Here is a 25,410-nt window from a genome sequence, read left to right on the forward strand (position 1 = left end):
CATCTCATCAGTTTCTCCAGAATGATAGTGTGTAACACTCGACACTATCAGCATGCAATAGCGAGGGTTGGGACTGCAGGCAGGACAAGGCACTGAGCACAGATTGTCTATGGATGAACCTGTAGAGGAGGAGAATGTTGGCACTTTCGTGGCACAGTGGTTCCCAACTTTGCATATATCATGGCACATCTCTAGAAAAAAATTTAGAGGCATGCCTCCTATTGTATCTGTCTTTCCTTACAGGGAACTTTGCTTTTAACTTCTGTCTGTTCTCTTACCTTTTTTTTAAACTCTCCCTATCTCTCTCACTTTTCCCAGAGCTTTTGCACCCTTTTTGAGTTTTTGCTTTTTGTGCAGTCTTCAGCTTCAAATCCTGTTGGTCACGCTCATGGGCCTTACCAACATAAAAATCTCAACCATACATGTGCATACGCATGGGAGGCCCAGGATTCGTCAGGTCTTGGAGATGCCAACCACAGAGCTGAACGTGAAGGCTAGTTTAAGTTTAATTACGTGAATTTTGAATAATTGTTAACCCTTTCCGTAGCACTCTCTGGGGGGGTGGGTCACACCATAGCAGCATCAATCACTTGCATTGCTGCCCTACATGCCTCAAACCCAATGTTCAGTTTGTTAAAAACACTGTTAAAAATAAACCTGATCCATTAATTCACCTCCATATATTGCAGTCCCACTGAAACAAAGCAGCTCTGAGTTTTTTATTATTTTATGGGATGTGAGTATTATTTGCAAGGTCAGCATTTTGTTCCCTAATTGTCCTTGAACTGAATGGCTTTCTTAACCATTTCCAGAGTCAACCACATTTCTGTGGATCTGAATCTAGACCCACAGGGAACCAGACCAGATAAGGACAGCAGATTTCTTTCCCTAAACACCAATCGATGCTAATTTTTAAAAATTCATTCGTGGGACATGGGCATTGTTGGCTGGCCAGCATTTATTGCCCATCACTAGTTGCTCTTGAGAAGATGCTGGTGAGCTGCCCTCTTGAATCGCTGCAGTCCATGTTCTGTGGTTGACTCACAATACTGTCAGGGAGGGAATTCCAGGATTTTGATCCAGCGACTGTGGAGGAATGGCAATATATTTCCAAGTCAGGATTGGAGGGGAATTATCTGCTGTCCTTGTCCTTCTAGATGGAAGTGGTCATGCGTTTGGAAGGTGCTGTCTAAGGATCTTTGGTGAATTGCTACAGTGCATCTTGTAGATAGTACACACTGCTGCTACTAAGTGTTAGTGTTGAGGGATTGAATGTTTGTAGATGTGGTGCCAAAAGAGAGCTGCTTGAGTGTCAAGCTTCTTGAGTGTAGTTGGAGTTCCACCCATCCAGGTAAGTGGGGAGTATTCCATCACACTCCTGACTTGTGCCTTGTAGATGGTGGATAGGTTTTAATGGTCAGCATTACTGAGGTTAGCTTTCAATTCCAGATTTAATTCATTAACTGACGTTAAATTCTACCAGCTGCCATGGTGAGAATTAAACCTATTCCCCTAAATGTGTTGAAGTGTAAAATATGGGATACTTCATAAATTTATCTCTCATTCTTGCACAGAGGCCCTGGCAATCTTCTCTGTGTTGTTCCAATTTTAAAGTATGTGCTGCTACCAAGCAATTAGCCAGTTCACGTTCCTCAATTATTTTCTGTATTTTTTCACGGGATGTGAGCATCACTTAAAAGTCAGCATTTCATATAATTTTAGAATCCCTACGCTGCAGAAGGAGGTCATCTGGCCCATCGAGCCTGAACCGACAACAAGCCCACCCAGGCCCTACCCCCTTAACCCCACTTATATACCCTCCAAGGAGAGAGATACAAAAGTGTCCAAAGGGACAATTTTTTCACACAGAGGATGGTGAGTGTCTGGAACAAGCTGCCAGAGGTAATGGTAGAAGTGGGTACAATTTTATCTTTTAAAAAGCATTTAGATAGTTACATGGGTAAGATGGGTATACAGGGATATGGGCCAAATGCGGACAATTGGGGTTAGCTTAGGGGTTTCAAAAAAAAGGGCGGCATGGACAAATTGGGCCTAAGGGCCTGTTTCCATGCTGTAAACCTCTATGACGCTAAGTCCCCCTGACACTAATTGAACATGGCCAATCACCTAACCCACACATATTTGGCATTTGGGAGGAAACCAGACACTCGGAGAAAACCCACACAGACATGGAAAGAATGTGCAAACTTCATACAGACAGTGACCTGAGGCCAGAATTGAACCTGGATCCCTGGCGCTGTGAGGCAGCAGTACTAACCAGTGTGCCACTGTCAATTGTTGCCCATCCTAATTATCTTTGAACTGAGTGCTGTTGCGAAGCCATTTCAGACTCACATGCAGGCTGGGCCAGACCAGATAAAGACAGTAGGTTAATGAACTGATAGGGCTTTACAACAATTGATGATAGTTTAATCATCACCATTAATTCCAGATTTATTAATTGAATTCAAATTCCACTGGTTGTCATGCTGGGGTTTGAACTCATACTTCCAGGGCCATTAGTCTGGACCTCTGGATTACTGATTCAGTGACATGGCCACTACACTATTGACTTCCCCTGCATTTCTATCAAGTTAAATGTTCCCATTTCTCAACAAAGATGTGAAAAGGCGAGTTGATACCCAGCAGCCAAGAATGGGCAGCATAATAGAGTTGTTTGAAATAAAATATTACTTTTCTCATACTAAAGAACAAAAACTTAACAACTCTAATTGATTCATGATGTGGAGATGCCAGCGTTGGACTGGGATGGACACAATAAGTAGTCTCGCAACACCAGGTTAAAGTCCAACAGATTTATTTGGAATCACAAGCTTTTGGAGCACTGCCCTTTCATCAGTTCAGGAAAAGGTAGGTTTCACAAATATGGCATACATATGATGTGGAGATACTGATATTGGACTGGTGTGGGCACAACAACAGGTTCAAGTCCAACAGATTTATTTGGAATCACAAGCTTTCGTAGTGCTGCTCCTTCATCGCTTGACTTACCTTGGTTTGTTCTCACTGGAATGATGGAGGCTGAGGGGTGATCTGATAGAAGTCCACAAGATAATGAGGAGCATAGTCAAAGTGGATAGTCAGAAGCTTTTTCTCCAGAGTGGAAGAGTCAATTACTAGGAAGCATAGGTTTGAGGTGTGAGGGGCAAGGTTTAAAGGCGATGTATGAGGCAAGTTTTTTTTTACACAGAGGGTAGTGGGTGCCTGAAACTCACTGCCAGGGAGGTAGTGGAAGTAGATACAATAGTGACTTTTAAGGGGCACCTTGACAAATATATGAATAGAGGGATATGGTCTCCAGAATGGTAGGGGGTTTTAGTTCAGTTGGGTAGCATGGTCGGTGCAGGCTTGGAGGGCCAAAGGGCCTGTTCCTATGCTGTAATTTTCTTTGCTCTTTGTTCTTTGTCTGTGGCGCAATGTTTCTGCTGCTGGCCACCCAAGCCATGCCACCTACACCTTCATAACGTGAATTGTAGTCATAATATGATAGCATTTCACATTTTCAGAATGATTAAGTTAAATCCATATTGAGGGTTTTAACTTTGAATAAAACAAACTGCATGATTGTTGTGGAGGCAGATTGAACCATGGCTTTCTTCAGCTGCTTCATCAATGACCACCCCCCCATTAGAAGATCAGCAGTGAGGATGTTTGCTGATGATTGCACAATGTTCAATACCATTCATGATCCTAGACATACTGAAGCAGTCCATGCCCATATGCAGAAAGACCTGGACAACATTAGCTTGGGCTAATAGGTGACAAGTAACATGTGTGCCATACAAGAGCCAGGCAATGACCATCATCAACAGGAGAGAATCGAAACACCTCTCCTTGACATTCAATGACATTACCATCACTGAATCACACTCTGTCACCATCCAGAAACTGAACTGGATTAACTACTTAAACACTGCAGCTCTAAAAGCAGGTCGGAGGCTTGGAATTCATCAGCAAGTAACTCACCTCTTGACTCCCCAAAGCCTACCCACCATTTACAAGACTCAAGTTAGCAATGTGATGAAATATTCTCCACTTGCTTGGATGAGTGCAGCTCCAACAGCACTCAAGAAACTCAACACCATCCAGGACAAAACATACCGCCTCATTGGCATTTCATCTACCCCCTGAAATATTTACTCATACCATCACCGACACACAGCGGCAGCAGTGTATGCTATCTACTAATGCATTCTGAAACTCAGGTCAGTTCCTTTGTCAGAACTTTCCGAACCTGTAACCTCTACCATCCAGAAGGACACAGGCAGCAGATGGAAACTCCAACACCAGCAGGTTCCCCCTCCATGCCACCCACCATCCTGAATTTATAGAGCTCATGGGTTTGAAAAGTGCTGTTGAAGGAGCTTTGGTGAGTAAAGCTAATGCATCTTGTGGATGGTATATACGACTGCGTTAACGGTGGAGGAAGTGGATGTTGAAGGTGGTAGATGGGATGCCAATCAAGCTTTGTCCTGGATGGTATCAAGCTTCTTGATTGTTTTTGGAGCTGCATTCATCCAGGAGAGTATTCCATCGCACCCCTGATTTGTGCCTAGTAGGTGGTGGACAGGCTTTAGTGATGTGAATTGCTCTCTGCAGAGTCCCTTGCTCCTGACCTGCTTTTGTGGTTGGTCCAGTTCTGTTTCCGGTCAATGGTGCCCCCCAGGATGTTATTAGTGGGGAAGTAAGCAATGGTAATGCCATTGAATGTCATGGGGAGATGGTTAGATTCTCTCATTTGAGTTGGTCACTGCTTGGAACTTGTGTGACGTAAATGTTACTTGCCACTTATCAGCCCAATATTGTCCAGGTCTGTCTGCAAATGGACACAGATTTCCTCAGCTAAAGATAATTTCAGATTAAAAGAAAAGATTCTTTACAATGCCAGAACATTTATTTTACCTGTGGGGCAGAAGGATTTTAGAATTCAGCAAAGGAGGACCAATAAATTGATGGTGGGGGAGAAAAGGAACCTGAGTCTAAAATAGCAAAACATAAAACAAACCGATGCGTGGGTGTCTGAAATCAGGAGGTCAGAAGTCGGGGGTTATGCAGAGATGAGCAAGGTCAGATTCAGATGGTTTGAACACCATGGGGATGGACATCAGGATAGGGAGGTGTTGGACTTCAGGGAGGGGGAGGGAGTTTGACATCTTGAGAAGTTACATCAGAGATTTGGATATTGGGGTGGTTGGACATCAGAGTTTTTTCAGGGTGCTGCACAGTCCAAAGACGTGTCGGTTAGGTTGATTTGCTATGCTAAATAGTCACGTATTGTCAGGGTAATCAGCTGGATAAACACGAAGAGTCACAGGGATAAGGCCTGGGTGGGATTGTTGTCATTGCAGACTCGATGGGCCAAATGGCCTCCTCCTGCATTGTAGGGATTCTATGATTTATTCAGAAACATGTGCATTATGCCATTGATAATATTAGAACGGTTTGGAACTGCTGGAAATGCAATTTGATGAATAGACTTCAGCACTTGCAACACATAGCAGCTGATGTTAACAATCCTGTAGATAGAGATGAGAAGGTAAAACAATACACTTGATAAAAATATCACAGATGATCACCATTCCAACAAAGGAACCTAAAACAAAACAGTAAACATGGAAAGTGATGGAAACCAATGAAACTTGCCTGATGTAGTTGCATGTACCTCAGAATAGAACTCCAGCATTGCTGGCGCCAGGATTACTGATTTATACTGGGATTTGAATATTTTGAATTGGTTTAAGCGGTAATGACTTCATTCAGACCACTGATGTTGGCCTATTGGAAAATGAACTCCCTGATTAAGGAGTCAATTGATGGGCCAATCAGGGAGTCTTTTCCTTGTATTTAACCAGGATTGTAAGATCCTCTGGCACTCTTGAAGATAGACTGTTGACTGATATCACTCTGTATAAAAAACGTAAGAGCCAGGAGTAGGCAATCTAGCCTCTTGAGCCTGTGCTGCCATTCAATAAGATCATGGCTGTTCCTTTTGTGGACTCAGCTCTACTTACTTGCTTGCTCACCATAGCCCTTAATTTGTTTACTATTCAAAAAATTATCTAGCTTTGCCTTAAAAACATTCAATGAGGTAGCCTCAACTGCTTCACTGGGCAGGGAATGCCACAGATTCATAACCCTTTATGTGAAGAAATTCCTCCTCAACTCAGACTTAAATCTGCTTCCCCTTATTTTGAGGCTATGCCCCTTAGATCTAGTTTCACCCACCAGTGGAAACAGCTTTTCTGTCTTATCTGTTCCCTTCATAATCTTATATGTTTCTATAAATCTCCCCTCATTCTTCTGAACTCCAATGAGTATAGCCCTAGTCTACACAGTCTCTCCTCATAAGCCAACCCTCTCAACTCTGGAATTGACCTAGTGAATCTCCTCTGCACCCCCTCCAGTGTCAGTATATCCTTTCTCAAGTAAGAAGACCAAAACTGTACACAGTACTCCAGGTGTGGCCTCATCGGCACCTTATACAGCTGTAACCTAATCTTGCTGTTTTTAAACGCTAGCAATGAAGGACAAATTCCATTTGCCTTCTTAATTACCTGCTGCACCTGCAAATCAGCTCCTTCAGATTCCTGCTCAAGGACACTCAGGTTCCTCTGCACAGCAGCATGCTGCAATATTTTACCATTTAAATAATAGTCCATTTTGCTGTTATTCCTACCAAAATGGATGACCTCAAATTTACCAACATTGTACTCCATCTGCCAGACCCTCGCCCACTCACTTAGATTATCTATATGCCTTTGCAGACTTTCAGCGTCCTCTGAACACATTGCTCATCTTAGTGTCATCTGCGAATTTTGACACAATACACTTGGTCCCCAACTCCAAATCATCTGTGTAAATTGTAAACAATTGCCATCCCAACACTGATCCCAGAGGCACACTGCTAGTCACTGATCACCACAGAAAAATACCCATTTACCCCCACTCTTGCTTTCTGTTAGTCAACCAATCCTCTATTCATGCTAATACATTACCTGTAACACTGCACTTTTATCTTATGCAGCAGTTTTTGGTGTAGCACCTTGTCAAATGTCTTCTGGAAATCCTGATACACCACATCCACAGGTTCCCCATTGTCCACCGCACATGTAATGTTCTCAAAAAATTCCGCCAAATTAGTTAAGCATGACCTGTCCTTCATGAACCCATGCTGCATCTTATCAATGGGACAATTTGTATCCAGATGTCTTGCTATTTCTTCCTTGATGATAGATTCAAGCGTTTTCCCTACTACAGAAGTTAAGCTAACCAGCCTATAGTTACCTGCCTTTTGCCTACCTCCTTTTTTAAACAGTGGCATCACATTTGCTGTCTTCCAATCTGTGGGAACCACCCCAGAGTCCAGCGAATTTTGGTAAATTACCACTGGTGCATTTGCTATTTTTCCCGCTATTTCTTTTAGTACCCTGGGATGCATTTCATCAGAAACAGGAGACTTGTCTACCTTTAGCCCCATTAACTTGTCCAACACTACCTGTTTCACGATGATAGTTTCTAGGTTCTCACCTGCCATAACCTTCCTATCCTCCAAGTGCTGTTGGAATTGTAAATAAAGGGACTCTGGTGAAGGGACTTCAGCCTCTGAAGACTTATTCCATAAGGAATCTCAGAAATTAACATCAAAGTATTTGCATTTTTAAGGGATAGAAGTCAATAACTTGTCCAAAAATCCATTTTACATTCACACTGAATTACTCAATAAAGTTATTGACAGGAGTAAATCTCTCTGATGAGCTACGTTTGTATTTGACATTCAGATGAATGACAGTTTATTGAACGATCACTCATTGAAACTTTTGCAGTGGCAACCTCTTTGCTTAAATCGACAATGTCAAACTACCATCCTTAATTGGAAAAACTTGAGTTACCTCAAGATCACCTCTTTAGATGCTTCAACTTTAGATGCAGCTTGATCCTGACAAGTCAAGTCTGATAACACAAATGGGAGGTTGCTTTAGCCTTGGTGTTGCGGCAGTAATGAGGGCACTGATTGTAAATGTTAAAAGTATCATTCCCCATATTCTATTGAAAGCAGCCACAAAGCTTCTGAAGCTGTGTGCCAAAACCTGTCAAGCCAAAAACTCACCCCTATATTCTGAACAATTATCTTATTCAGCACTTATTCTTTTGTGTTTCTTCCTACAATTATTGTTTTTAAACCACGACAGTGAATTACTGCAGATGCATTACCATTTACTGCATACAGGGACTATTGGTTGCGTTGATATATTTGCTTTGGCTAACAGTGTGTAGTGAATGTAACTTTCAATCAGCGTCAAATCGGTTATATTTTTAAAACATGTTGTTATATTTTTCTACGGTTGCAAATGAAAGTCTCATGTTGTCCCCTTCTTTGCCTTGGTTTTTCAGTCACGTTCTCGTATAAATTTCCCTTGTGCTTCATCTTGCCAGACCAAGTTGACACATGGTTCTTGATGAGTATCTGAAACATCCTGCAATCTTATATCCAATTAATTTTTTAATATGGAATTCCTGCATACATGTTGTACATAGACAGAAATTTCATTTTCTAATAGTCACACCAGTGCTCACATTACTTAGTGACATTATCAGACTCCCTCCAATTAATGAAATAATTCTTCAATTCTTTTATGGTACAGGTGAGACAAGCTGAGGTGACGCCTAAAGTAATATTCCAAAAAAAAATGCACACTTCCGGAAGAAAAGTGTTTTGATGGTGACTTTCTCCTCTCAGAACTGTGGTTAGCACTGGGGCCTCACAGTGCCAGGGACCCGGGTTTAATTCTGGCCTCGGGTCACTGTCTATGTGGAGTTTGCACATTCTTCCTGTGTCTGCATGAGTTTCCTCTAGGTTCTCCAGTTTCCATCCACAGTCCAAAGATACCTGGGTTAGGTTGATTGGCCATGTAAATTGTCCCTTAGTGTCAAGTGGGGTTATGGTGATAGGGCTTTGGTGAGATTATTGTCACTGCAGACTGGATGGGCCAAATGGCCTCCTTCTGTACTGTAGGGATTTTATGATTCTAACTACAACCTGAGAACTGCAATATTGTCAGGCTGTGATGGAAATTATTGCTTAAATGCACCAGTGATCTGCTCCATCACATTTTATGTGTCAGCATGACTTTAATTTTCTGTCTGCTGTCCATGTGAGTGGGTTTCCACATGGAGTTATGAGCCATGTGGTCAAAGAATAGTCCTTTTCACCCAAAACCTATTCTCTGGTTTGTTGTAGTGGTTTTAATGTAGATGGCATAGTTTGCTGCCATAAGATAAGGGCATCATGATTGATGCCAATATACCAAACATTGACATGCATAATATTCTGGTCAGAGAGTCATAGAGGTTTCCAGCATGGAAACAGGCCCTTCAGCCCAACTTGTCCATGCTGCCTGGTTTTTACCATAACCTATGCCCAATTGCTTGCATTTGGCCCATATCCCTCTCAAGCCATCTTGCCCAAGTAACTGTCGAAATGATTTTTAAAAGAAAAAATTGTACCCGCCCCTATATGATATCTGACAGCTCGTTCCAGACACCACCCTCTATGTGAAAACATTTGGACCCTTTTGTATCTCTCCCCTCTCACCTGAACCTTTGCCCTCTAGTTTAAGACAAAGTAATGCTGACTGTCCCTAATCAGTCCTTGCCTCTCTAAATGTAGATCCTGTCTCTCAGAATACCTTCAAACAACATACCCACTACAGACATTAGGCTCACCAGCCTTAGTTTCCAGGATTTTCCCTGCAGCCCTTCTTAAACAAAGGCACATTTGCCATCATCCAATCTTCAGACACCTCACCTGTGGCTGTCAGTGATTCAAATATCTTTGCTAGGGGACCCGCAATTTCCTCCTTAACTTCCCACAATGCCCTGGGATACACTTCATCAGGTCCAGGGGATTAATTTACCGTGATGTGTTTTAAGACTTCCAGCACCTCCTTTTCTTTAATATATATACTCCTCAAGACATCACTATTTATGTCCCCAAGTTCCCTAACATCCATGCCTTTCTCAACAGTAAATACTGATGAGAAATATTCATTTATGATCTCATCCATCTCTTGTGCATCTGTACATAGATGACCTTGTTCATCCTTAAGAGACCCTACTCTCTCCCTAGTTACTCTTTTGCCCTTTTTTTTGTAGAAGCTCTTTGGATTTTCCTTTGCCTTACCTGCCAAAACAATCTTGTGTCCCCTTTTTGCCCTCCTGATTTCTCTCTTAACTCTACCCCTACACCCTCTATACTCTTCACGTGATCCAAACTGCTTATGCATGTCTTGACCAGGGCCTCAATATCCTACATTATCCAGGGTTCCCTACTTCTACCAGCCTTGCCCTTCAGTCTAAAAGGAATGTGCTTACCTTGAACCCTGGTTAACACACTTTTGATAGCCTCCACTTACCAGACGTCCCTTTGCCCTCCCACAACAGACTCCCCCAATCAACTTTTGAAAGTTCCTGACTAATGCCAGCAAAATTGGCCTTGCCCCAGTTTAGAACTTTAACTTTTGGGCCAAGCCTATCATTCTCCATAGCTGTCTTAAAATTAATGGAATTATAGCCACTGGTCCCAAAATGATTCCTCACTAACACTTTGTCGCCTGTTCTTCCTTATTTCTCAAAGGAGGTCAAGTTTTGTTCCCTCTCTAAGTTGGGCCACCCACATACTGAAGAAGAAATTCCTCCTGAATACACTCAACAAATTCCTCTCCAACCAAGCCTTTAATACTACGGCTATCCAAGTCAATGTTGGGAAAGTTAAAGTCCCCTACTAACACCACCCTATTTTTCTTGGAACTATCTGCAACGTCCTTGCATATTTGCTTCTAAATTTCCTGCTGACTATTTGGGGGCCTATAGTACAATCCTATCAAAATGATCTCCCCCCTTATTATTACTCAGTTCTACCCATATAGATTCAATGGCTGAACTCTTGGATATATCCCCTCTCAGTAGTGCCATGATGTTTTCCCTAATCAAAAACACAACTTCCCTTCCTCTCTTACCTCTTGTTCTATCTTTCCTATAACATCTGTACCTTGGAACATTGAGCTGCCAGTTCCGCCCCTCCCTTAGTCATATCTTAGTAATAGCTATAATATCCCAGTTCTATGTACCCATCCATGCCCTGAGTTCATCTGCCTTGTCCATCAAGCCTCTTGCATTGAAATAAATTCAGACTAATCTGGACTTCCCTTGTTCTCTGCCCTGCTCTTGCCTAACCTGTTTAGTATGAAGATTACTGACACTGCCTTTACTATTTAACGTGTTCTCTTTAACTTCTGTGCTATCCTCAACCTTCTCTTCCGTCTCCCGACTGCTTGGGTCCCGACCCCTGCCAAACTAGTTTAAACCCTCCTGAGTGGCTGTAACAAATATCCCCATCAGGATATTAGTCCCCTTCCAGTTCAGGTGTAATCCATCCCTCTTGAACAGATCACCCCTTCCCCAGAAGAGATCCCATTGATCCACAAATCTAATTCCCTGCCCGCTGCACCAGCTCTCAAGCCACACATTCATCTGCCTAATCTTCCTATTCCTACTCTCACTAGCACATAGCACTGGCAGTAGTCCAGAAATGACTCGAATTCATACTCTCACCCTAACCCTAACCCTTGAAATACTGCACTTTAGCCTTCTGCCTAACTCTCGGCATACACATTTCAGGACCTCATCCCTTTTTCTACCTATGTCGTTGGTATCAATGTGTGCAAAAACTTCTGGCTGCCATAAGAATGTCCTGCAACTGCTCAGAGATGTCCTTGACTCTGGCATGAGGGAGGAAACATACCATCCTAGAGTCTCTGTCGCGGTCACAGAAACTCCTGTCCGTGCCTCTAACTATTACTACTGCTCACTTGCTCTTTGCCTGACCCTGCTCTGCAGCAGAAGCAGTGTGGTCATTGAGGGAGCAGAATTCCTTTTGGTTATGATATGTCTCAGGGTGGCACAGCGGTTAGCACTGCTGCCTCACAGCACCAGGGACTTGGGTTCGATTTCATTGATTCACCACCCTCTGGCTGAAGAAATTCCTCCTCATCTCAGTTCTAAAGGGTCGTCCCTTTATTCTGAGGCTGTGCCCTCAGGTCCTGGTCTCTCCTACTGATAGAAATGTGGGGCAGGATTTTCCAGCTGTGTTTGCCCCAAAACTGGAAAACCCTGCCCAAGGTCAATGGACCTTTCCATAGTCTGTCCTTCACCTGCTACAATTCCCGTGGTGGGTAGAACGATATCTAATTAGTCTGTGGGGTAGTGAATTTTCAGACAGTGAGTTAGCTGATGTTACAGTGATAAAAACATACTTTAAAAGCTTTTTAAAAATTTACAGCCATCGGTTGTCAGCAGAGGTAGTTGTACAAGAGTCTCCTGGGTCAGTCCTTTGGACAGTGATTGATGTAACTCCCATGTGGAATGAGTGGAAGCAGTTTAATGTGCACACTTGCACAGCAGGCTGGAGGTTAACCACCTGAAGAAAGGATACTCTCTTGGCTCTCTTGCTTGACTCTCAGACAACATCCAACAATCTTTTTGTCCTGCTTTTCAAGAATTATGTCCACACTGCGAAAATTAGCTCCAGGAAGGTGACAGGGCATGACACAAAGCAGGTGAAGAACACAGATAATCACCACTTCAGATCAATAAGTCTTTCCATAGGAGACTGAAGGCATAGCCTCCAAATTGTGAGTAACAGAAAGCCAACCAGAAATGTTACTCGTATCATCAAAGGCGGCACGGTGGCACAGCACTGCTGCCTCACAGCGCCAGGGACCCGGGTTCAATTCCTGGCTTGGTTCATTGTCTGTATGGAGTTTGCATGTTCTCCCCATGTCTGCGTGGGTTTCCTCCAGGTGCCCTGGTTTCCCCCAAAGTCCAAAGATGTGCAGGTTAGGTGGATTGGTCATGCTAAATTGATCCTAGTGTTAGGGGGATTAGTAGGGTAAATGTATGGGGTTATGGGAATCAGCCCTGGATGAGATTGTAGTTGGTATAGACTCAATGGACTGAGTGGCCTCCTTCTGTACCATAGAGATTCTATGAAGAGAGAGATGCTACTGGCACAATTGGGTGGCATGGTGGCACAATGGTCAGCATTGCTACCTCAGAGCACCAGGGTTCGATTCCCAGCTTGGGTCACTGTGCGTGCGGAGTCCGTACTTTCTACCTGTGTCTGTGTGGGTTTCCTCCGGGTGCTCCGGTTTCCTCCCACAATCTAGAAATCATGCTGGTTAGATGCTTTGGCCATGCTAAATTCTTCTTCCGTGTAGCCGATCAGGCACTGGAGTGTGATGACTAGGACATTTTCACAGTAACTTCAAGCCTACCTGTGACACTAATAAATAAATTTAAAAATAGCACCAATTCCCTGAGCCAGAAACTGTTGGAGAGTACAAATAAGAATTTCAACTGGCTCACTGAGGCAGACAAGGTAACATAATAAACAGCTTTCTATTTTCTTGCATACCCACCTAATTGCACCCAAGTCCCCACTTCCCCACCATCCCTCTGAGCAGCAGCACAATCTCCATATTCTTAAAACAGCACTTGCACAATTAACCCTGTACACTGCATGCTGGTTCCATGAATTCGGTGCTCTGCAATGGCCTCCTGAACATCCATGGGAGAAGAGAAGAACAGCTCTTGTGAGATTTTAGGTCTCTTATCCAAAAAATTTCAGTCCAGGTAGTTATTCCAACAATGTGGAAAGTATAAACATAAAATTGGTAGCACAAGTGAATAATTACAAATAAATAGCTATCATAGCAAAGTATTATATGTTATTTTATCAATATAAATATTGAAGCTTAGTAAAGTGTAACATTGACGTTGCTGACGTGCCATGTTCATCAAAAAGAGCTCACTTGGAAAATTTACTTTCATAATCAGTTTAGAAGATTAATGTGAATGTATTAAATATTTGAAATTGTAATGTTCTTACCCATGTAGGGTAAAAATATAAAGGTCAAGAGCTGATTGGTTGTATATTTGGCCCAAAACGGCGGAAGAATGCATTACATATTGCAAAAAACTGAGCTGTAAACTTGAAAGCAAATACTTCCTTGCTGAGGTAAAGATATTCAACACACTTTAATCTCTTTCCATTCAGTAACATAAGTGGACAATCTGATGCTTTCATCTGCTCAGGTTAATGGAACTGTGTTTGACTTGCAGGATTCCCAGCTATCACAGAGATTCCGGCACGCATAGAAAAACCAGTTAAAGCTCACCCTATACTGGGGTAATTCTACCCACCACTGACCTAATTTATCTACTTTTTGGCAGGTGCCAACATTGCACTGGGCAAAAGTGTTCACGGTCTGTGCAAATGATGGGAGTAATGTTAATATTGCGCAAAACAGGTGATAATGAAACAGTTTAGTCAAAACTCTCCAGATTACAACTTGCATGTAAGTCAAGTTTACTTTGTAAGTCTTTAAAAATGTTCTTGCCAGGTGGGAAAAGTTAAAGACAATGGATGAGATTCTCTGGCCTTCCCGTCGTGTGTTTAGCATCAGTGGGAGATGGCGCATTGTTTGATAGCAGCAGGATTCTCTGATCCTACCACTGTCAATGGGAATTCCCATTGATGTCAACCCATGTTGGTGGGAAACCCACGGGCGGGTGTGCGCTGTCAGCGGGACCGGAGAATCCCACCAGCGTGAACAGTCAGAGAATTCCGGACAACCTCATTAATGACCAGCAACAACATAGGATGATTTATGAATTATTTTGCAAGCTACAACCACAATTATAATATTTTCGTACCTCACAAGTTAAAGACACAAGAGGATATTTAAAGTCGCACAAGTATTCAGGAACAATTTTGAAGAAAGAATAATCAGGGGCTGCAAGTTCGGAGTTTAACTCATGTACACCCCATTCTGCGTTCGATTTGCTTTGAATTCATGCTGTTACAAATTACAGTTTCCAAACAGTATGCTTATTTCAGTTCAGACTACCTACTGGAATAGAATCAACTTCAACCGATGCAGATTCCTATCAACTTTGTTTGTAACTTTTGAAGAGCTACTGAAAGCACCAATAATTTGACAGGAATGTCTTTTTGGCGAGCAGACTGCGATGTGGAGAGAAGGCCAAGGATTCCTAAAACTGAGAGGAGGAGCTGACTAAGTACCTGGCAGAGCAGATTCCTCAACTGATTGTTCCGACTTGAATCCCTGCCTACCTCTTCCCTCGCTGTATGTACATTCTTGCCCATGTGTCAGACCAGTAATTCGATACCGCCAGGACTATGAAGTGGCTCAGGGCAGAGGTGCGTGTAAATGCTGGGGAGATCCAATTCAGTTTGGATCAACGTAAACCCCAAATTGAATTCACTCTCCAAGTGTAAATTGGTATCAGCCTTTCAAACATTTTCCAGGTTAAGTTCCATCTGGTTTTGACATTCTGCAGCAGCTTGCGGTGATGTTTTCCAAATTGTTCCTGTTTCTTTTTCAGCTGTTCTCCAGCCTTTTGGGGATTTTTGAAAGTACTCCAGGATTTTCTTGGCTACTCCTGCTTCCTTTTAAACAATTTTACACCCAACTTATGACTGAAATGCCAAATCTAGGTTAAGGGCACAGCAGGACCAGTCAGCTCCTTTGTAATATTTTACAGGAACAGATTTGTGTTGGCTGTTCACATATGACCAGAAATAGTTCTAAAAATGTTGTTAGTATTTTTCATCAAACTTCCACGGTCTGAATTTGTCAGAATCTTTTAAAATGAAATCTTTATTACCGTAACTTGATCTCTTGCAGCTCCATCACTCCATATATCAGTGCAGCAGAGGTAAGTATTCCCCAATGTTTATTCAAGATCTTCCCATTTCCCTCTTCCCTAGACTTCCATCTAACAGGATAATTGGCCTTGTCATGAGCATGTATCTAAAGGAGAACTTATTCATGGCCAAACGAGCAGCTCAAACAATTTAAAATGCTGGATGTCAGTGAAAGTCCTAGTTCGCAGAGCAATGGCCATCACCAGATTGCTATATTGCAATAAGAGATGGACTTTGAAGCAATGACACATAAGATCATGGTCAGAATTGTCCAGCCGTTCACACCCCGCTGCCGCTGCCAGTGAAAATGGGAAATTTGGCACTCAGCCAAATATCCATTCACTGCAGAGTGACCGGAGAATCCCAGCTGCGGGCGAGGTCGGAGAATCCAGTCCCACAAGACCCCAAGGCATAGGCACATAAGTAGGCCATTCAGCCCATCAAGTCTGCTCTGCCATTCAATGAGATCATGACTGATCTTATATGATAATCCTCAGCTCCACTTTCCCACCTTATTCCCAAAACCTTTGATTACCTTACTGATTCAAAATGTCTGTCTCCGCCTTAAACATACTTGATAACGAATACAGCTCTCTGCAGCAAATAATTCTGATGAAGAGTCATCCTGACTCGAAACATTGGTTCTATTCCCTCTCCACACAGGCTGTCAGACCTGCTGAGGTTTTCCAGCATTTTCTGTTTTTGTTAACTTCCACAGATTCAGGGAGAAATTCCTCCTCATCTCTGTATTAACTGAGCAACTACTTACTCTGAGGTTATGCCCTCTGGTCCCAGACTCTCTCATAAGGGGAAGCAATCTCTCAACATCTACTCTGTCAACCCCCCTAAGCATTCTATATGTCCCAATAAGAGCAACTCTCATTCTTAATAATGGCAATGAGTACCAGCCCAAACCTCTCTACCTCTCCTCATAAGAAAATCCTTTCATACCTGGTATCAAGCTAATGAACCTCCATTGGACTGCTTCCAAAGACAGTATACCTTTCCTTAGATAAGGGGACCAAAACTGTTCACTGTATTCCAGGTGCAGTCTAACTAGTGCCTTGTATAGTTTTAGCAAGACTTCTCAATTTTTTACTCCATTCTCTTTGAAATAAAGGCCAAAATTTCATTTGTCTTTCCTATTACTTGCTGAACTTGCATGCTAGCTTTTTGTGATTTATGCATGAGGACACCCACATCTCTCTCTGATGTAGCTTTCTGCAGTCTTTCTCTATTTAAATAATATTCAGCTCCTTTATTCTTCCTACTAAAATGCATAATTTCACATTTTCCTACATTATATTGCATCTGCCAAGTTTTTTCCCACTCACTTAACCTCTATATCCCTCTGTGAACTTTTTGTGACATCCTCATCTTCCCATCTGATTTTGCATCATCTGAAAACTTGGCAATAGCACATTAATTTTCCTCGTCCAAGTCATTAGGGCGACACAGTGACTAGCACTGCTACCTCACAGCACCAGGGACCTTGATTTGACTCCGGCCTTGGGTAACTATCTGTGTGGAGTTTGCATGTTCTCCTTGCGTCAGCGTCGGTTTCCTCTGGGTGCTGCAGTTTCCTCGCACACCCCAAAGATATGCAGGTTTGGTGGATTGGCCATCCTAAATTACCTCTTGGTGTCCAATGATATGTAGGTTGGTTGGATCAGCCATGGTAAATGTGCAGAGTTACAGGGAAAGGGCACAGGTGAGGGCATGGATAAGATGCTCTTTTGGAGAATCAGTGCAGGCTCAATGGACTGGATGGCCTCCATCTGCATGATAGGAATTCTGCAGGAATGGTTAAATGTGCAGTAAATAATTGTGGTCTCAGCACTGATCCCTGTGGCACTCCACCAGTTATAAGTTGCCATCCTGAAAGTGCCCCTCTTATTCCAATTCTCTGTCTTCTATCAGTTAGCCAATCCACCATCTATGCCAATACATTACCTCTAATACCATGTCTCTTATCTTATTAAGTAGCCTTTTGTGTGGTACTCTGTCAAACACTTTTTGAAAATCCAAGTATATTACATCTACTGGTTCACCTTTATCTATCCTACTCATTACCACTGCAAAGAATTCTAATAAAATTTGTCAGGCATGATTTCCCTTTTATGTAGCCATGCTGTCTCTGCTTGAGTATTTTATGGATTTCTTAATGTCCTGCCAATACATCCTTTATATGGACTTAATATTTTCCCAATGACGGATGTCAAGAGCACGAGAGAAAATCCATCAGCAATGCCTCCACTCCATAAGCATTCAGGCAAAACTTCTGTAAAAGCAACTTTGGCAGATTGGACACTGTACCTGGATGGCCAAAGGCATCTTCACTACCAACTTCTGTTTTCTTGACTCACAAATGGCCAAAGTTCCTGGGGGAGGATAAAGAAAATACTTCAAAGACGCTCTAAAGCTCTCCCTGAAGTGCTGCAGCCTTGACATTAATGACTGGGATGAGCTTGCTACCATTCATTCAGAATGGTGACAGCTAGCATCATGCCTTTGAGTTCCAACGTCTTAATGATGAGCCAGAGCAACAATCGACCACTCATGAGTAATCTGATACCACCAATTTGACATTAACATCTAAAGTTAGAATGACCCCTTTGACCTTTAAAAGAGACTATTGGAGGATAATTTCAACATAAACATTTGGATAACATATTCATTCATTCATTTAGCCTGAGTCCCAAAGGAATCTCTTTCCATGCGAGAGACAATTTTGGCAAGCTTGTGGCAAGGCAGGGCCACAAAAAGTACGGGGATTGATGCCATGCCATTGGTATCATTCTGCACCACACTCTGGTCACCTAAGCTAAACGAATCCCAGATGCCTGTTAGATAACATAAAAAATTGAACAACTCACAATTTGTTAGGATATGTTTGAAGAACTGTATCCTTTTGTGATACAAAACCACTTTCAAAAATAATTCTGGGGTTTTGCTAATAAAACTGCTAATAAAACTACGCATTTGTAGTGTTGATTGTTTTAAGTGGGCAAAAAATATAAAGGCTGCCAAGTTGACAAACTGAGGTCTTTTCACTCTTAACTTTCCCTACCTTTCATATCAATAACGGCAGTTTCAGTCAGACTTCATAGTCAAGGGCTTTTTGACATCTGGGTGAATCTGTAGAGCAAAGAGGAACTTATGCAAAATACAGCACACGTCCACATATGAAGATTTTCTTGCAAGTTTTTAAGCCTTCTTTCCTCACCATATTTTCCGTTGTTGGAGAAACTGTATAACACTAAGAAACTCGCTGACTTACTGCTTCAAGGGGGGATCAGAGGGAAACAGAGGGGCCTCATTTAGTCTGGCTGCTAGTAGCATGTTTTTAGCTGTTAATGTTCTTTCAACACCTCACATTCCGCAACATGCATAAATAAATAGGATTATGCAAAAATCATCCTATTTATAGAGACAACTCCAAAGCAAATTTAAAATTAACTGATTTGTCATATAAATGGGCGGGTGGCTCAGAGGTTAGCACTGCTGCTTCACAGCTCTTGGGACCTGGGTTCAATTCTAGCCTTGGGTGACTGTCTGTGTGGAGTCTGCACGTTCACCCCATTTCTGCATGGGTTTCCTCTGGGTGCCCTGGTTTCTTCCTACAGTCCAAAAATGGGTAAGTTAGGTTGATTGGGCATGTTAAATTGCCATTAATATCAGGGGACTAGCAGGTGAATACGTGGAGTTACGGGATTAGGGCTTGGGTGTGATTGTTGTTGATTCAGGCTCAAAGGGCCAAATGGCCTCTTTCTGCAGTGTAAGGATCTTATGATTCTATGATAAATGGTTTAATTTGCCTATCCATAGGGAATCACCACTTTGGATCCTCACACCCTTCATTGAACTGCTCAACGTATAGAATTCACAACAACCGTGGGAGTTATCAGTCAGGGGATCCTTAGGAGATTTCAATTCCTTATCTGCTTTCCCAACCCAAATCCTGATTATCCTGTGTCCCAAGCCAGCAGCACCCTTCAAACTGAACTTTCCCAGTTCAGACACTCAACAACAAGAATCATGTAGGATGTGGGGTCAGCATAATCTGCAAAAAACTACCTGCTATTAAACAGAATCGTTAATGCCTGGTGCAAAGTTTCATGCAAGCATGTAAACTTTGAACTCAATGGAGGAAATAAACAGTTTAAAAACTATTTGGAAACCTCCTTTAAGAAAGCACTTTTTTTTAGGAGGAATATTTTATTGCTCTCACTTCCTTTACTATCTAAAATGTACTCAAAAATTAACATAGCAGGGAAATATTCTTCAATGGTTATATGTAACAGTTTATTTGCTGTCTGCAGTATAAACGTAAACAAAAATGAAAGAGCAGATTTAGAATTTGTACAGAAATATTAGAGGATCTTAACAAACACTTTCATAATGTTCCATCAGGCAATTGCCAAAACAATTCTATTCCCAGTGCTGTTCAGCTCATCCAGTAATTTGTAAATGATATTGTTTCTTTTGTTTTTAAATAGATATTTGTAATGAGATCTTGTTATTCTCTAACAGATATTGCGCACAGTAAGTAGTCTCACAACACCAGGTTAAAGTTTAACAGGTTTATTTGGTAGCACGAGCTTTCGGAGCATTGCCCCTTCACCAGGTGAGTCATCTGATGAAGGAGCAGCGTTTCAAAAGCTCGTGCTACCAAATAAACCTGTTGGACTTTAACTTAGTGTTGTAAGACTATGTACTGTGCCTACCCCAGTCTAACGCCTGCAACTCCACATCAGGTTTTGTGCAGGTAGCAAGAAAAGTTGCCATGAACGTATATCCTAATTGTAATTATGGCACTCTTGTATCTCTAATAAACGTTAAAATAGGTTCTCAAGGTTTCCATTCACTAGTCAGTTCAGGTTTTAAGAGTCCATTTGAAATATTCACCATAAAGTGGAAAGAACAAGGAGAAACTAAAATACATTGGCAGGAATTCTCCAGTCATGCATTCCCCACTGCCACTGCAGTGATAACGGAGAATTTGACACTCAGCCAAATCTCCATTTGGGACTGGAGAATCCCAGTGGTGGGTGAGGTCAGAGAACCCCGGCTCTTGTCCCACTGCTGATGTACCTCATGTAAACTGACTGGATCTCATGTAAACTGATTTGGATACGTAGGCAGATTTTAACAAGTTATAAAAGCAACAGGGTTGTTGTGGTGGATGATTTTAACTTCCCCTATATTGACTGGGGCTCACTTAGTGCTAGAGGCATGGATGGGGCAGAGTTTGTTAGGAGCATCCAGGAGGGCTTCTTGAAACAGTATGTTGATCGCCCAACTAGGGAAGGGACCACACTGGACCTGGTATTGGGGAATGAGCCCAACCAAGTGGTTTTGGTAGGAGAGCAGTTCGGGAACAGTGACCACAATTCAGTAAGCTTTAAGGCACTGATATTCTCAAGTTAAGGTGATAAACTTGGGGAAAGCTAATTACAACAATATTAGGCAGGAACTGAAGAATGTAGATTGGGAGCAGATGTTTGAGGGCAAAGCAACATCTGGTACATGGGGGGGCTTTCAAATGTAAGTTGATAGGGATTCAGGACCAGCATTTTCCTGTAAGGATGAAAAACGTATGGCAAGTTTTGTGAACCTTGGGTAACGAGAGATATTGTGAGCCTAGTCAAAGAGAAAAAGGAAGCATTTGTCAAAGCTAGGAGGCTGGGGACACACAAAGCAAGTGTGGAATACAAGGAAAGTAGGAAGAAACTTAAGCAAGGAATAAGGAGCACCCAAAAGTGTCATGCAATAGCATTGGACAGCAGGATTAAGGAAAATCCCAAGGCTTTTTATACATATATAAAGGGTAAGAGGGTAGCCAGGGAGAGGGTTGGCCCACTTAAGGAAAAGAGAGGGAATCTATGCATGGAGCCAGAGGGAGTCGGCGAGGTATTAAATGAGCACTTTGTGTCAGTATTCACCAAAGAGAATGACTTTGTGGATGATGAGTCTGGGAAAGGGTGTGTAGACAGTTTGAGTCATGCTGAGATCAAAAAGGAGGAGGTATTGGGGTTCTTGAGCAACATTAAGGGAGACAAATCCCCAGGGCCTGATGGGATATACCCCAGAATACTGAGAAAGGCAAGGGAGGAAATTGCTGGGGCCTTGAGAGAAATCCTTGTATCCTCACTGGCTACAGGGGAGGTCCCAGAGGATTGGAGAATAGCCAATGTGTTTTTTTGTTTAAGGAGGGTAGCAAGAATAATCCAGGTAATTACAGGCCAGTGAACCTTACGTCAGTGGTAGGGAAATTATTGGAAAGAATTCTTCGAGACAGGATTTATTCCTACTTGGAAATAAGTGGACGTATTTGTGAGAGGCAACATGGTTTTGTGAAGGGGAGGTCATGTCTCACAAACTTGATTGAGTTTTTTGAGGAAGTGACGAAGATGATTGATGAGGGTAGGATGAGGATGGATGTTGTCTACATGGACTTCAGTAAGGCCTTTGACAAGGTCCCTCATGGCAGACTGGTGCAGAAGATGAAGTCACATGTGATCAGAAGTGAGCTGGCAAGGTAAATGCAAAACTGGCTTGGTCAAAGAAGACAGAGGATAGCAGTGGAAGAGTGCTTTTCTGAATGGAGGGTTGTGACAAGTAGTCTTCCTTAGGGATCAGTGCTGGGACCTTCGCTGTTTGTAACAAATATAAATGATTTGGAAGAAAATGTAACTGGTTTGATTAGTAAGTTTGTGGATGACACAAAGGTTGGTGGATTTGCAGATAGTGATGAGGACCATCAGAGGATGCAGCAGGATATAGATCTGTTGGAAACTTGAGTGGAACAATGGCAGATGGAATTTAATCTGGACAAATGTGAGGTAACGCACTTTGGAAGGCCTAATACAGATAGGAAATATACAGTCAATGGCAGAACCCTTAAGAGTATTGATAGGCAGAGGGATCTGGGGGTGCAGGTACACAGGTCACTGAAAGTGGCAATGCAGGTGGAGAAGGTAATCAAGAAGGCATATGGCATGTATCCTCACTTTGTGTCAGTATTCACCAAAGAGAATGAGTTTGTGGGTGATGAGTCTGGGAAAGGGTGTGTAGACAGTTTGAGTCATGCTGAGATCAAAAAGGAGGCATGGTAGCACAGTGGTTAGCACTGCTGCTTCACAGCTCTAGGGTCCTGGGTTCGATTCCCGGCTCAGGTCACTGTCTGTATGGAGTTTGCACATTCTCCTCGTGTCTGCGTGGGTTTCCTCCGGGTACTCTGGTTTCCTCCCCCAGTCCAAAGATGTGTGGGTTAGGTTGGTTGGCCATACTAAGAAATTGCCCCTTAGTGTCCAGGAATGCGTAGGTTAGAGGGATTAGTGGGTATAATATGTAGAGATAGGGCATAGGTGGGATTGTGTTCGGTGCAGACTCGATGGGCTGAAGGGCCTCCTTCTGCACTGTAGGGTTCTATGATTCTATGCTTGCCTTCATCAGCATTGAGTTTAAAAACTGGCAAGTCATGTTGCAGCTTTATTGAACCTTAGTTAGGCTGCACTTGGAATATAGCGTTCAATTCTGGTTGCCACACTACCAGAAGGATGTGGAGGCTTTGGAGAGGGTGCAGAAAAGATTTACCAGGATGTTGCCTGATATGGAGGGCATTAGCTATGAGGAGAAGTTGGAGAAACTTGGTTTGTTCTCACTGAAATGACAAAGGTTGAAGGGTGACCTGATAGAAGCCTACAAGATTAAGAGAGGCATGGACAGAATGGATAGTCAGAGGCTTTTTTCCAGGGTGGAAGAATCAATTACAAGGGGACAAGGTTTAAAGGAGATGGATGAGGCAGATTTTGTACACAGAGTAGTGGGTGCCTGGATCTCATTGCTGGGGGCGGTAGTGGGAGCAGATATGGAAGTAACTTTTAAGGGGCGTCTTGACAAATACATGAATAGGATGGGAATAGAGGGATATGGTCCCCAGAAGGGTAGGGGGTTTTAGTTAAGGTGGGCAGCATGGTCAGTGCAGGCTTAGAGGGCCGAAGAGCTATTCCTGTGCTGTAATTTTCTTTGTACTTTGTTCTTTGTTCTTTGGTGTGGGTAGTATTGATTAAGAGTGGTCCTGAATTGTAATAAGAACATAGGGAATAGGAGTGGGAGTAAGCATTCAGCCCTTCAGTCTGCACTGCCATTCAATAAGATCACAGCTGATCCGATCGTGGCCTCAACTTCAAATTTTCTGCCTTGCCCCAATAACACTTCACACCCTTGCACATCAAACAGCTGTCTAACTCAGCCTTGACGCTACTCAGCGTGCGTGGCACGGTGGTACAGTGGTTAACATTGCTGTCTCACAGTGCCAGGGACTTGCGTTTGATTCCCAGCTTGGGTCACTGTGTGGAGTTTGCACATTCTTCCCACGTCTGTGTGGATTTCCTCCAGGTGCCCTGGTTTCCTCCCACAGTCCAAAGATATGCAGCTTAGGTGGAATTGTCTCTTGGTATAAGAGTGATTAGCAGGGTAATGTGCATGGGGTTATGGGAATAGGGCCTGGGTGGGACTGTGGTTGGTGCAGACTCAATGGGCCGAATGGCCTCTTTCTGTAGGATTCTATGATTCAATGTACTTTGGGGTAGAGAATTCCAAAGATTGATGAAATTCCTTCACATCTCAGTGTAAAATGAAATTCTGAGAATGTGTCCCCCAGTTCTAGATGCCCTCTCAATGCATCCTCTCAGCATCAGCCCTATAAAGTTCAGAATCTTATACGTTTCAGTGAGATCACCTCTCATTCCTTTAAACTCCAATGAATTTAGGCCTAATCTGCTAAGTCTTTCTTCATAAAACAATGCCTTCATCCCAGGAATCAATGTAGTGAACTTCCTCTGACCTGCCTCTAACGCAAGTATATTCTTCATTAAATAAAGAGACTAAAACTGCACACAATCCCCTGGTGCAGGCTCACCAATGTCTTGTACAGTTCTAACAAGACTTCTTTACTTTTATGCTCCAGTCTGCTTGCAATAAAAGCCAACATTCCATTTGTCTTCCTAATTACTTGTATGTGCACACTAATCTTTTATGGTCCATGTATGAGGACAGCCAGATCCCTTTGTATTGCAACATTCTGCAGTTTGTCTCCATTTAAATAATATACCGTTTTTCTATTCTTCCTGCCAAAGTGGATGACCCCACATTTTCCCACATTATACGCCATCTGCCAAGTTTTTGGTCAATTATTTACGACATCTATGCCCCTTTTCAGACTCTTTGGTCAGTACTTAATGGAGGCAATGGGGCCTTGTCCACTGGTTAGAGAACCAGTGAGAACACCACAATACTTCTTTTTGGGAAGGCCTGCTTTATTAAGTGCCAATGAAGCAATTAACTGGACAGCAGCGAGCCCCTCCTGCGATCAAAGGCCCCTGGGCGGGGGGTAGCCATCCTTTCCTGATACCGGATCCCTTACTCAAGCATTATATGCTTTTCGATGAGAGACCCCATCTGGAAACCGGCAAACAACAGAGATTATTTTCAACTTCCTGCATGATAACATAGGAACGTGGGAATTAGGAGCAGAAATAGGCAAATTCAGCCCTTCAAGACTTCTCCAACATTCAGTTAGATCTCTCCGTGATCTT

The 25,410-nt window shown here is 42.7% G+C and overlaps 1 non-coding gene across 1 annotated transcript; it reads right to left on the bottom strand.

Annotated features, from left to right (window-relative positions):
- Positions 1-1,529: 1,529 nt before the first annotated feature.
- On the bottom strand, positions 1,530-1,634 carry LOC145347125 (U6 spliceosomal RNA). The gene has a single exon (XR_013887782.1). It is a non-coding gene; the product is annotated as a U6 spliceosomal RNA (small nuclear RNA).
- Positions 1,635-25,410: the final 23,776 nt, after the last annotated feature.

This window comes from Carcharhinus amblyrhynchos, chromosome 8, assembly GCF_965287045.1.
Source record: "Carcharhinus amblyrhynchos chromosome 8, sCarAmb.v2.hapA, whole genome shotgun sequence".
Lineage (NCBI taxonomy): Eukaryota > Metazoa > Chordata > Chondrichthyes > Carcharhiniformes > Carcharhinidae > Carcharhinus > Carcharhinus amblyrhynchos.